The 13,476-nt window shown below is 26.5% G+C and overlaps 1 long non-coding RNA gene across 1 annotated transcript; it reads left to right on the forward strand.

Moving 5' to 3' along the window:
* Positions 1-8,924: 8,924 nt before the first annotated feature.
* Positions 8,925-11,217, forward strand: LOC145949479 (uncharacterized). The gene is made up of 3 exons (XR_014427689.1): positions 8,925-9,035; positions 9,107-9,232; positions 10,400-11,217. It is a non-coding gene; the product is annotated as an uncharacterized LOC145949479 (long non-coding RNA).
* The last annotated feature ends 2,259 nt before the right edge of the window (positions 11,218-13,476 follow it).

Consider the following 13,476-nt stretch of genomic DNA (forward strand, 5'->3'; position numbering starts at 1 on the left):
ATTGGCCACAGATTATTGTATAGACAATAGCCTATATATACTAAATACAAATATGTTTAAATGCGAGAAAAAAAAAAGGCATATTTTTACAAGTGTTCTAAAAAAAACCACAAGTAATAAGTTATCCACGAAGAGTGGCGAATTTAATTTGCTTTAATTTTCTTTTTGAAAAATATTTAACCAGCTTAATGTTCTCGGTAAGAATATATAGAAGTTAATTAACTCACTTTTTTTTTTCTTAAGTAAGCAACAGTTTAATTATTTGAGTAAATGATAATTTTATTTTTAAAAAATTTACCTGCCTTCTGAATTATGATCTCACCCTTCACTAACAATACAATAAGTTTGGCAAGCAATGTTTAATTGTAGTATTGTACAAGTAACTTAAGGAATGTCACTAAACATGCTCTATGGAGATCATCAAACTATTTTATATTTCTAAATTAGTCGCCGGCCACGTTGGCGATTACGGTCTAATTAAGGCAAAAGATGAACACTGATGGATGTTACACTGAAATGAAGAAATTATGCTTTGCAAATTGTTGATAACTCTTAAGTCAAAAATGACATGTACCTACCTTCGCTGAGAACCAATCCTATCAAGCCATATACATAGCACATGTCTAATCTCATTAAAAAATATATATATATATATATATATATATTTTATTTTATAAATTATAATATATATATATATATATATATATATATATATATAAATGATATGAAAATACCACGTTATATTCACGATGAAAAGTAGTACCATAAAAACACATTTTTTTTAATGAATGGTTATAGAATAAATTATATTTTTGGTTTTTTTTTTATCTTATTTATTTTATTAGATTCATTTTGGTTATTTATTGTTGCAACCGATATCGTAACGGGATGACGAATATAAAATTTAAAAATAATGAAGTCGTCACTAATGTTTATTTTTATGGAAAAAAAATATTAGAAAAATTACCAAATAAAAAATGATCTACAAAAATTAAATTTTTAAGTTTGGGAGTCGATTACATGTAAAGAAAGTATTAGCACCTCACAACATTCGTCCTAAGACGATTACCTTTTATTAATTAAACAAATTATTTATAACTTATAAAATATTTAGCTCACCCTAAATTAATTAACTATAATGATCAAATGTATTTTATTTAACTAATTTAACTAATACATTTTTAAAAAAGTTAAAATTACTGTTGTTATATAAAAAGGAAGATAATATCATTTTTTTATTTTTTAGCTCGACAATATTTATTTCTTGCTCCTACGTATCTCCATGTATAATAAAGAATCAGAGTCACGTAATTCTTTGTACAAAATATTTATGTGTTGATATTTTTTAATTAAAATTTATTTTTATTTAATTTATGATTCCTGAACTGTCTTAACTCATTCACCCTAAAATATAAAATCGACTGAGGTGTACACCAAAGTCAACTCAATAAAATTATAATTATAATTATTGTTATAGATATTATTGTCTTAAAAGAATTTTTGGTTGGATATTTTTGTTTTGGAGAAGAAAAATTTAAAGATATCAAGTCATCACAACTTGTATTTTAAATTCAAAGGTTAAAAAGATGTCACACCTAATTAACCATTCCTCTAATAAATTTTTTGATATAATGACTTCAAATATTTATATTGAATATTGTAAAAATATATTTTTGATATTTAATCATACTTTGAATTTAAATAAAGACTTTAAGATGACAAATTGTCACAACTTGCACCTTTAAGCTCTAGAATCAAAGAATGTTACATTCAAATAATTCCTTTTTAAAATGATAGATATTATTAATATAAATGTTGATAAGAGAATATTACGTTAATTATTATTGTTATTATTATTATTATTATTATTATTATTATTATTATTATTATTATTATTATTATTATTGTAGTTGTAGGATCTTTGAACTGTCACAATTGTGTCTTAAGGGTGGTGGAACCAACTAAGGTGTACTCCTTAGCTAATTTTCTTTTTTAAAAATAGTTTGATATGTTTTAAAGTTTTAAAGAGGAGTTTTAGGACTATCAAACTGTCACTGATTGCTTCCAAACCTTTAGGATTAAATAAATGTTTCATCTAATTAATCCATTATCTTTAAAACAAAATGTTAGAAAAGTCCTTCCTTTCTTATAGTGAATAAAATTATTAGGTTTTCATTGTATATAACACTATTTTTATTATAATGACTTAGTCTAAATTAACAATTATGAAATATTTCATTTTTTAGAAGAGAACTTAGAATTGCAAAGTTATCACAATTTGTACTCTAAGATTTCACGATTAAGAAGACATCATGTTTAATTAATCTATAAAGTAAATTTGATCTATGATTAAATATACATGTCTAATTAATTTGTTTAATAAAGTAAATTTAATCGGTTATTAAACATACTATAAAAAAAGGATATTAAAAAAAATGATCAAATCGATATCACGTAAGAATGTACAGATTTCCTAAAACTTAATATTACTTACCATTCTTTCTTTATTTAATTCTTTATATCGCCTTGTCATCTAGTATGTTTTGCCAACTCATTTTCATTGACATGAATGATGTGCAGGCTTTATATTACCAATTCATTTTCGTTGACGTGAGTGTTGTGCAAGCTTATATCTAAGGGCATCTCCAATGAAAGCAACTCATTTGAGTTGCTTCATGCATTGGTAACTGAAAAAAGTGGTCTTCAGTGTGCCATGTCAGCATTAAGCAACTCAAACAGAAATTTACTTTAATGGTAAGAAACTTTGAGAAATTCAACTTTTAGAATTTTTTTTCAAATCATTTATGAACCAAATTAAAATTTTTATTAAAAAGGACACTTGCACTACAATAAAAGAAAATAAATTATGAGAAAAAAATACACAATAAGTTGATATTAAAAATAAAATAAAGCAATAATAAATACATAAACATTATATGAAATTAATTTTTTAATTTTTAATTCTTATTTCTTATTTCTTTAAACGCTCTTCTTCTTCTTCTTCTCTTCGTAAAGGTTTTTTTCATTTTTTCTCCCCCTTTCCTTTTCTTCCAACTCCACCTTCAAACACTGTCTACCACCGCCGCTGCCACTGCCGCCGCCGCTGCGTGCAGGTCCAGCCAGATCGTTCACCGACGCGCCTCTGCTGTCCACCCGCGGCAGAACGTCCACCTCTGCTGTCCACCGACGCGCCTCCACTGTCCACTTGTGGCAGAACGTCCACCTCCGCTGTCCACCGGCGCGCCTCCGCTGTCCACCCGCACGTCGCCACTGTCCAATCGCACGCCTCCGCCGCACCTCCTTCAATTTATAAAAGTAAGCAACCGTTGCTTAGTGAAGCAACCCTCTCTCCTCTGCAAGAAACTCTTGCTGCCACCTCAACCTTCTCTAATGGTAAGAAATTCATGTTGGAGTTGCTCTAAGTTTTAGAGTGAAAAGGCTAAACTGAACCTATGCTATAATAAAACAAGAAACAATAAAATATTCAGAAAAAACGCAATGAATACTTAGATCTTACCTTTCTTGATTGAGAAGAAGTTGTACTGCTACAACTTTTGTTCAGAGTCGGGTCTCATCTCTCAAATGTATTTACTTAACTTTCGTGATTGAGAAGAAGTTGTACTGCTACAACTTTTGTTCAGGGTCGGGTCTCATATCTCCTTTGCGTGCGTTTTATATCCCATTCTTGATGATGAATCGAAGGAAATCACTTGTGAAGAAAAAAATTAATAGTAAAAACCAGTGGAGCCTTCCCCCTTCTTGGCTACTGCACTCTCTATTTTTCATTCCTCTCCAAAAAAAACCTCCTCTCCTTCTCCTCTATCAGTTCCTTATAAGCACTTGACTCTTTTTTTTTTTTTTTCAGTTCACGTAAAGCCTCCAGCTACATGAATACTTTCTACCTTTCTTTTTGGGAGATGTCATTTGCCTTTGTTGTGTTTTCAAACGCGAAAGACTTTCTGTACGTTTCCTCTGTGCAACCTTTTTCTCTTGGTTTCCAAAATTAGCTTTATTTTGCCACATTCATCTAAATAGCTTGCTTTGGTGTGGAAAAATAATCTGCAAGAGAGCAGTATATAGGCCAACTTTTTATGAGCTCTCATTTTCATTATCTACTCATTTGTTTTACTCTCCTCTCAATATCTCTATGGGTATGAGCATCATGAAGCATTGTTGTATTGTTGCTGACCATTGTCCTGGGGAGACAAACATTCACAAAAACATCTCAAAACCTCTGTTTGCACGTTGCTACAAGCCATTTGTTCTACCATTTTTTGTATTTTATATTATTACCCTTTTTTATGAATTTTTTTTGGTCACTCATGATATTCACAATTTCATTTTCATTTGCTATAGACTGTTGGTTCTATCATTTGACAATAGTGAATTTTTAGTATACAAGACAATATAAATCACAATAATAGTAATAATAATAATAATAATAACCAAAATTGGATGTTCACATTTATATTTTAAAATTTTCATTTTAATATCTTTTATATTTGGATCAATTTGATTTTTTTAAAAGAATATTAATTTTTAATTTTTAGATACAATTTTAAATTAATTTTTAACTATTTCAAGACATGAAACTTGTAAATATATTCAACTATATAAAAATTATAACATTCAATTGACATTTGAATCCATAAGAATTATAAACATAATAAAAATCATGTGAAAGAAAGTCCCATAAATAACAAGAAAAATATGAAATTATAGATTTTAAAATTTTAATTATATTTTAAAATTATTTTCATTTTATTTTTATCATATTTATGATACTTTTTTATTTAAACTTTATTTGTATTCAACAATTTTTATATAAGTAAATTTAATAAGACGAATTTTAAATCTTGAATTAATCAAAAATTGATATAAAATTATGTCTTAGAATTAAAAATAAAGGGAGTTGCTATGGTACCCTCAAAGATTGAGGGATTTCAATATATTCTTTATGTAAACTTATAAAAATTAAAAGAAAAACTAATTTACTTATAAAATGAATAATTTAAATTATATTTATAAAATGAAAAGTAAGATAAAATTATAGAGATTAAAATTATAAGATTTCAACAATATTATAAAATATTAAAAAAAATTAATAAATAGTAGAAATAAAAAATTATTAAAATTTAAATATAGAAATTCAAAAATTTAGGACAAAAAGACAAAAAAATATACTTAAAAAATTATTAAAATTAAAATATAGAAATTCAAAAATTTTAAGTGAAAAGATTAAAATATGCTTAAAAAATTATTAAAATTAAACTATTTAAATATATAATAATATTATTATAAATAAATTAGAATATATAAAATAAAAATAAAATGACTAAATAATTTAAAAATTAAAAGAATAAAATATCATAAATATTTAAATAAATTATTAAAAATATAAAATATAAAAAAACTGTACCGGTACCCTCTCAAATAAGATAGGTACTATAGAATTTCTCTTAAAAATAATCACTATTTAAAAAAAAAAAAACTAAATTAACCCAAATTTAAAAAATAAAATATCAAAATGAATGTTTTAAAATATAAAAAATTATAATAAATCTAATATATAAGATAAAGTATAAAAGTATAATGTAGTTGTGACTATTTTTTATGTGGTTCTCTCTTAATAATTTAAGTTTCATTTATTTGACATTTGAATAAAATTATTTAATAATAAATATTTTAAAAAGAAATTACTATCACAAAGTCATCTTGGGCTTATTTAATTTTTAAGTTTTTGGTCCAATAATAATGGGGGTTTGATGCTGTGTGTTGATTCACGAGGCAGCCACGTAAGGAAAGTGTCGCAGATGACATGTCCTGTCCCCCCACCCAAAAAGAAACTTATCCTAACAAGCGGAATTGTCAAATTTTTTAACGAAATACAAAACAAATAAATTTTTAAAGAACTAAATTAAAATTTCCTTATTTTACAATGACTAACAACAAAATTATTTCATTATAATGCTTTCCTTTAATATATATATAATAATAATAATAATTTATGATCAGTTAGTAATTTTAAAATTATTATATGTACGTGTTAATTAAGGATAATTTATAAAATCTCATTTCCTTTGATTTTCGAAGACATTTAAGGGAAAAAGACTGCGAAGGTTAAAAATCATCGACGCAAACAACACTTCAAATACGCTGAACATAACAATGTAGATGTTAGAAATCAATGCGTATATTTACGTGTTTGTATAGTTAATTTTCAATTTTTTTAGTCAGTTACGTATGTCCTTCCTTTAAATTTTAATAATTTCACAATATTCTTTCTATTTTAATAATTTGAAAATTTTGACTTTTTTTTTATTATGGGCGAAATAGTTAAAATTTACTTATATTTAAAAATAAAAATTATGTATTTTTTTGCTTAAACATAATAATAAAGAACAGAAATATCCATTATATATAATATACATGATGCCAACAATAACATTATCTTCATTTAGTCATATTGTAGAAACATATTCGGGTATAAACTTGAAAATATTTTTTGAGAATTTTTCTATTGAAAATAACTTCTTATTTTTAGTAGAGAAATTTAAATAAAAAAAAACATTTACGACTTGTATAAAACAAGTTGATAGTAGAGTTAATTTTGATATAAAAATCTTCTCCAATATTATAAGCTAAGTTCAACGTTAACATTTCTTTCCCATAGTCCATAGATGTTAACAGAAAATTCACTTTCCAAACGATATTGAAAATGAATCTCCTTTACCCGTCAAATTGAACGCCGCCCAAGTACATAACACTATAATTAACAGAATGTAAAGTTGCGATTTAAAAGCAGTACGTATAAAAAAGAACAGCATAAATATTAATTTAGACTGTTTTATTATATAGCAGTAATTATTGGAGGCATCATAAATATATAATAAGGTTTTAGCATATGGCCAGTCTAAATAATATTGGTAGGAAAATATGCATTGCTTTACTTCTTGGTCTTTTGTTCATCATGCAAAGCAGCAAAGTAGCCCTGAGGGTTTTTCTCGAATTCTTCCCTTGAAATGTTGGATCCATCTCCACCAGGAGCTTTCATCACAGCTGAATTGCTACCATCATTAACCTCTTTCGCTTTGGTCACATTATTATCACCACCAGTTGCGCCATGAGTACCTTTGCAGTCCATTGGATATCGTGAAATGCACAATAAAACTTTAATGGATATTATGCAGAATGTGACCTAATGCTTTATCTGGCTGGCCATTTATATAGAAGGATATTGGCCAAGTTATTCTTGATTAATGAACCCTATTTCATGTATTTCCAACCACCTATACTATACATTCACATATACGCCCAAGAAAATTGAACTTTTTAATTTAATGCATTTGACATTTTGACCAGTGCTTTAATGTTCAACAATTTCGGCTTTCGTGCGCCCAATTGTTCTTCATTTCTTATATTTACCATGCCAGTTGTGACTGGTGGAGTGGCATGCATATGCATGCTTATCTTGAATTCTCGAAGAACAACACGTACTCATAAAAAACAGAAAAAAAAGAAGTTTAATTTATGTTATAAAACCTATAAATTTAATACAGTGCTAAAACATAACCTTGATGAGGTGGGAAATTCAGAATGGGCTTATATAATTTGGAAGGAATCAATAATTAAAAAAAGAGCTATAAACATTTCCTGAAATATTTACCAAACATGGTATTAAGCTGAATGTAGTTTTCTCTGTAACTCTTTTGCTTCCGTTTGGTAACCAGTTTTCTGCATTTTGGATTAATTTGAATTAACTATTTGATTGACCTTATTGCCTTAATTTAGTGAACTCTTGACATATATATTCCCTCTTGCATCGGCAGTGGCTTAAAATTAAAGGCAAAGACAGAGGAGTAATATTTACTTATAACTTTAGTACTACTTCCCTTTTTGCGTGTTCTAATTTTAAGCTGCCTAATTTTGTAATAAGTTCATTGCTTTTATAAAATTCTAGGCACTGAGAGTCCCATAAACTTTAAAGCACCTAACTAATATTTAGAAAGATCAACATGCATGTATATGATAATTAAGAATCATAAATTATAAATGTTCTATCGGTATAACATTGAATTTTTTTTTTTTTTTTATCTATCAAAATTAAACCCAACAATAATTCACAACTTTTCAACCAAATTTAAGTTGACCACTTAGGTAGATCATTGAAAATATATGAAAAGAAAGGTGTTTTAACATTTTCTGACAAACATGAAATTATAATTAATATAATGTGGCTAAATATAGATGTATTCATGAGATCTTTTATACTTAGTAACTCTTTAACTTTATATTTTCATTTCCATTATTCACAATTATAGAATTAATTTTTTTGAGGAGGTTTAGTATTTTAAAAATATTTTCGGCTATCAATTTATTATAAGAAAATCTACTTAATTTATTACATTTTTAGACTTAAAATTTCAACTAATTAATTAATTCATGGACAAAAAAAAAGAATCAAGCTCAATTCATTTAAAATAATAATTAGTTATAAATTACTATACTTTTTTTACATTTATCATTTATATATATATATATATCACTACAAGAAAAATGATCTATACCTACACACAATTTTACCTACACACATGAGTTAATGTAAGTAAAAACTCAAAAATACTTTTACCTACGCATGTTTAATGTATGTAAATCACAAAAACATATACCTATAGTCACTTAATGTAGGTAAAATTTGAAAAATTATTAATAAATATTTTATTGATAGCCAATATTTTATTTAGTTACTAATAATTATTTAAGTAAGTTACTGAGTTTATTAATAATTATTGATTTATAAATATTAAACAATTATGGTGTAAAAAATATTTAATTATAAATTATTTATAACTACTTTAATCTATTTTATTTCAATTTGACTAGTCACGTGTTTTTTTTCTTAATTTTAGTTAGTTTAATTTGAAAAGAGAGATTTGCGTGGAAATTGAAATCGAAATAGCCACAGTAGTAAGAGTGAGATTCACATTTACTTTACATAAGGGTTTTTTATCACTTCAAACATAAAAAATCTAAAGGTATGATTTCAAATTCTTCCTTTCTCTCTATTTCCTACCGTAACCACTAATATTCACAACTCATTAAGCAGCGAAGATCGAAATCATCATAACTTGCATTGGAGATCGAAATCAAAATAGCTCGCAGCGGAGAGAATGAAGATCACTTTTACTTTTCATAGGGTTTGTTCATCGCTTCAAACTTAAACAATCTTAAGGTCTGATTTCATATTCTTCTTTTCATGCCTTTGTTTCACACATTATTTATTCAATCTAAAGGATTGGTTCCAAATTTGTAGATCTCGTAACACTTGTGTTCTTCTAATCTAGGTTTTTTTCTAGAATCCTTTATTTCATTGCGATTTGCTTTTTGAGTTGTTCTTTTGCTCAATCTTCTCTTATATTGAATTTTTGTTGCTTGATTGAGTGATAGTGAAAATGTTCTTCATTGGAAATGATATTTTGTGTGGTGTCTCTGTTCTGATTCTTTTTTTTTTTGTTAATATTATTTAGAAAGTCCTTTTAAAGCTTGAATTCAGAAGATAAAAGTAACCACAACTCTTAATAGCAATATTATTTTTTATAGTTTTGGACTTTCTTTTTACATAATGTTGTAGATGTAATCTCTGTCTCTGTTTTTCATCAACTTCGCGTTCCCTATGTAGCTGAGTTGTTCTGTTGTGTCGAAATTGGTGTCTCCGTGGTTGCAATTTAGGAACTTTGGATGCAAGTATTAGACGCGTTTTATATTTTCAAGACATTAATGCATTGCATTTTCATTTAATATTTTTTTAATAAGTTCGTAGCAGGATTTGAAGGAAGATATAACCTTAGTGATTACTCATATATCGCATAAATCTAAAGTTGGGAATTAGTTTTCTATAGTTGGTTTATGAAGGAAGATATAACCTTAGAAAATTTGTCATGATTTCAGAATGTGCATGGTGAAATACATGATTTAAAACTGAGAATATATAGAGCTTCAAGCCTTCAACCAACCCCAAAAAAATATAGTTACTGTACTTGACAGCGACAAAAATATGAAAAACAGGTTGATTCCCACAAGAATATAAGAAGTTATTGTCATAATACAATAAGTTATGTATTTTAGTACCAATTGATTGAATTTAGCTTTACTTTTTGCTTCTAGAGCTTAATGCTGTTTATTGAAATTTATATTGATTGAATTCATGTACATAGAGAACACATTAATCTTATTAAGAGACGAAATCGTCGACTATCTCCGTATGAAATTGACAAAATTCATAGTCAAACATTTTCAGATTGGTTTCGTGAACGAGTAAGTGTTTAGAAACATCCATTAATAATATTGAATTTTAGAATCATTTGAAATTTGTGATTAAATGTTATTAAAATTGTGGTAGGTTGCACGTTTGGAGGAGCAAGGTAGTGTTATTGTCACAGATGATATCAAGTGGCTAGCACGTGGTCCACTAGAAATTGTGAGGAAATATAGTGGTTATATTGTTAATGGAGTTAGATTTCATACAAAGAAACGTGAAAGATGCTTAAAGACTCAAAACAGTGGCATTGTTGTTACTGTTAAGGCAAGAAGTTATGCTAGCACAAGAGATAAGCAACCTAAGGAAGGGGAAATAAACTACTATGGTGCATTGACAGATATAATTCAATTGGATTACTCGGGAAGATATAAGGTTGTACTTTTTAGGTGCGATTGGGTTGACATAAATAGGGGTTGCAAAATTGGCAATTTAGGCATGTCATTAGTAAATTTCAATTATTTGCAACATACTGGAAATGATATTTGTGATGACCCATTTATTTTTGCATCTCAAGCCAAGAAAGTATTCTATGTGGTTTTGAATTCAATAAAATAAAAGAGAAGATTTTAGTATAGAGATAATATTTCTTTTAGAGCAAACTATGAGCTCATTATCACTATCCAATATATCTGAATGTTTGAAGAATTATAAAGCTACATCCATGAATATATAAATAGAATATTACACATAATTGAATATTGCAAATAAAGTCATGGTTAAGTGTTATATATTTTTGTCCATGCAAAGTTTGATATAGTACATTTTACAATTGTTTCTAATAATATATCTATAAATTTAATTATATTAAATTTTGTTAAAAATCAAATTTATTAATAATTAATATTGAAAAATTATAAGTAATATTAAAAATAATTAAATTAGTTAAATAATAGTAAATGATAAATAGAGATTGTAGGTATAAAATAATCTTTTAAAATAATAAACAAATTACCTACAGCTAGGAATTGTAAGTACATATCAACAACTTTTACCTACAGGCAATGAACCAAATACAATAAATCAAAATTAAGGCTATAGTGACAGTTAAAAATTCTATAGAGACAAACAATAGTTGTTGTTATATGACTCTCATAATGGACAAATAAAATGTCTGTGAGTCAATGTATAAATCAGTTATACCAACACTTTTTTAACTTTTAGTGACAGTTTTTGTCCATCTCTAGAAGTCAAGTTTTTTGTAGTGTATATATTTGTGTAATATGTAACATATTTTTATATGTTAAGGTTGGAGAATATTTATTTTAAGGTAGAACAATGTAACACTTACTTTTACGAGAGAATAATAATGTAAAGAATATATTTCGGACAATTAGGTATAAAGAGGTTTATAATGATTCTCGCACTCTCTTCCACCAAATTGAGTTATACTTCCTTTAATTGTACAACATTAAAAATATCTTTTAACATTTTTTTATAATACATGAATTTATAACTAATATTTTCGGCTATCAATTTATTACACTTTGATTTTTTTTTAATTTGAATTAATTAATTAATTAAATTTATAAACACAAAAAGAAACAAAAATTCAATCAATCAATTAATTTAATTTGTTAATACAAGAAAAAAACAATATATAGTAACACAACGATTAAATTACACATTCTCTATTTAAAAGATGTGAATATTCCATTGCTTAACAATTTAGCATGTTAAAATATACGTTTTAACTCATTTAACTTAATATGGTAAAAGTAAATTACTCATTCCTTTTCTAACATGTGTAAATTAAAGTACACTTTTCACACATAAAATAAATTACATATATTTATCTCTAAAAAGTACAAAATCTATACTGCTTCTCCCATCTTATATATTAAAATAATTAGTTTGCCTCATTTAATTTTACACTATTGAAAAATATTCTTTAAAAGACTTTAAAATATTTTTAATTAAAATTAATATATACTGAAATATCTAAATCTTATTGTACTTAGTAATATTTTAATATATATATATATATATATATATATATATATATATATTAATTTAAAAAGTTATTTATACATATATTAAAACATAGTTTATCAAATTCAATAATTATATTAAATTTTATAAATGTAAATCATTAATACTATTAAGAAAAATATCACATGAAATATTAATTTATCTTAAAAAGTGTATGCCTAATAATATGCATGACTTTCAGATGTGCTAGAAAAATAAAATTAAAAGAACAGTATCTTCGATTCCATAACTATGTCTTTGATCGACGAGGAGGTATCAGAAAGTAAAATTCATAAGTATATATAATAGATGCTGTTTTTATTTATAGAGATAATAGTAGTGACATAAATCACCACCAGAATTACATATTTATTAGAACAGCTTAATCACAGTAGGTCGAATGGCACTACTTCTTGTTGTTATTGTCCTTTTGTGCAGCATGCAGACCACTAAAGAAACCCTGTGGGTTACTCTCAAATGTTGGACGAGAAATATAAGCTCCATCACCACCAGGGGCCTTCATATATCCCCCTGAACCACCGCCACCGCCACTGCCACCTTTTGAACCACCGCCACTGTTGCCTCCTTTACCACTCATGATTCAAATTATCACAGAATTAGAGACTTGCTCAAAATCAATTTACTGTAATATTGTACTAGTGGTTTAAGAAATGGATGTGAATTACCATCTTAAGTTGGTTAGCTATTTATAGAAGAGAAACGTTAAAGCTCTGTTCAGTAGTAATTAATGTTTATGGGTAAATTTCTTCAACTTAATTAATGACAATATAAATATTTAAGTTCCCCGATTATTCCCAACGAATGCTTGCATTCATCTTGCATGTGACCAGTGACCAGGAAGATTTTCAAATGCTTTTAACTGTAACTTCCATACACATGGTTTTCTCAATATCGTTCATGCTTCCCAATGGATATTAAGCTTTTATTGGTGTACCTATGGATATTAAACTAATTACCATAAATTACCTGATACTCTTACATATAAAACTTAAATAGAGGATAACTTACGAGCTAATTTTTTAAAATTGTGTAGGAGATAAAAACTTATTTTTTAAGATGGTGTATATTATAAATATCTTAAATTCATTTTGAAAAATGGTTTCACACCGTTTATATATGCATCAAGTTCAATAATGTTGAATCTAAAGACATATATTGGAAAATTTTCA

This window comes from Cajanus cajan, chromosome 7, assembly GCF_000230855.2.
Source record: "Cajanus cajan strain Asha chromosome 7, NIPB_CcT2T_4, whole genome shotgun sequence".
Lineage (NCBI taxonomy): Eukaryota > Viridiplantae > Streptophyta > Magnoliopsida > Fabales > Fabaceae > Cajanus > Cajanus cajan.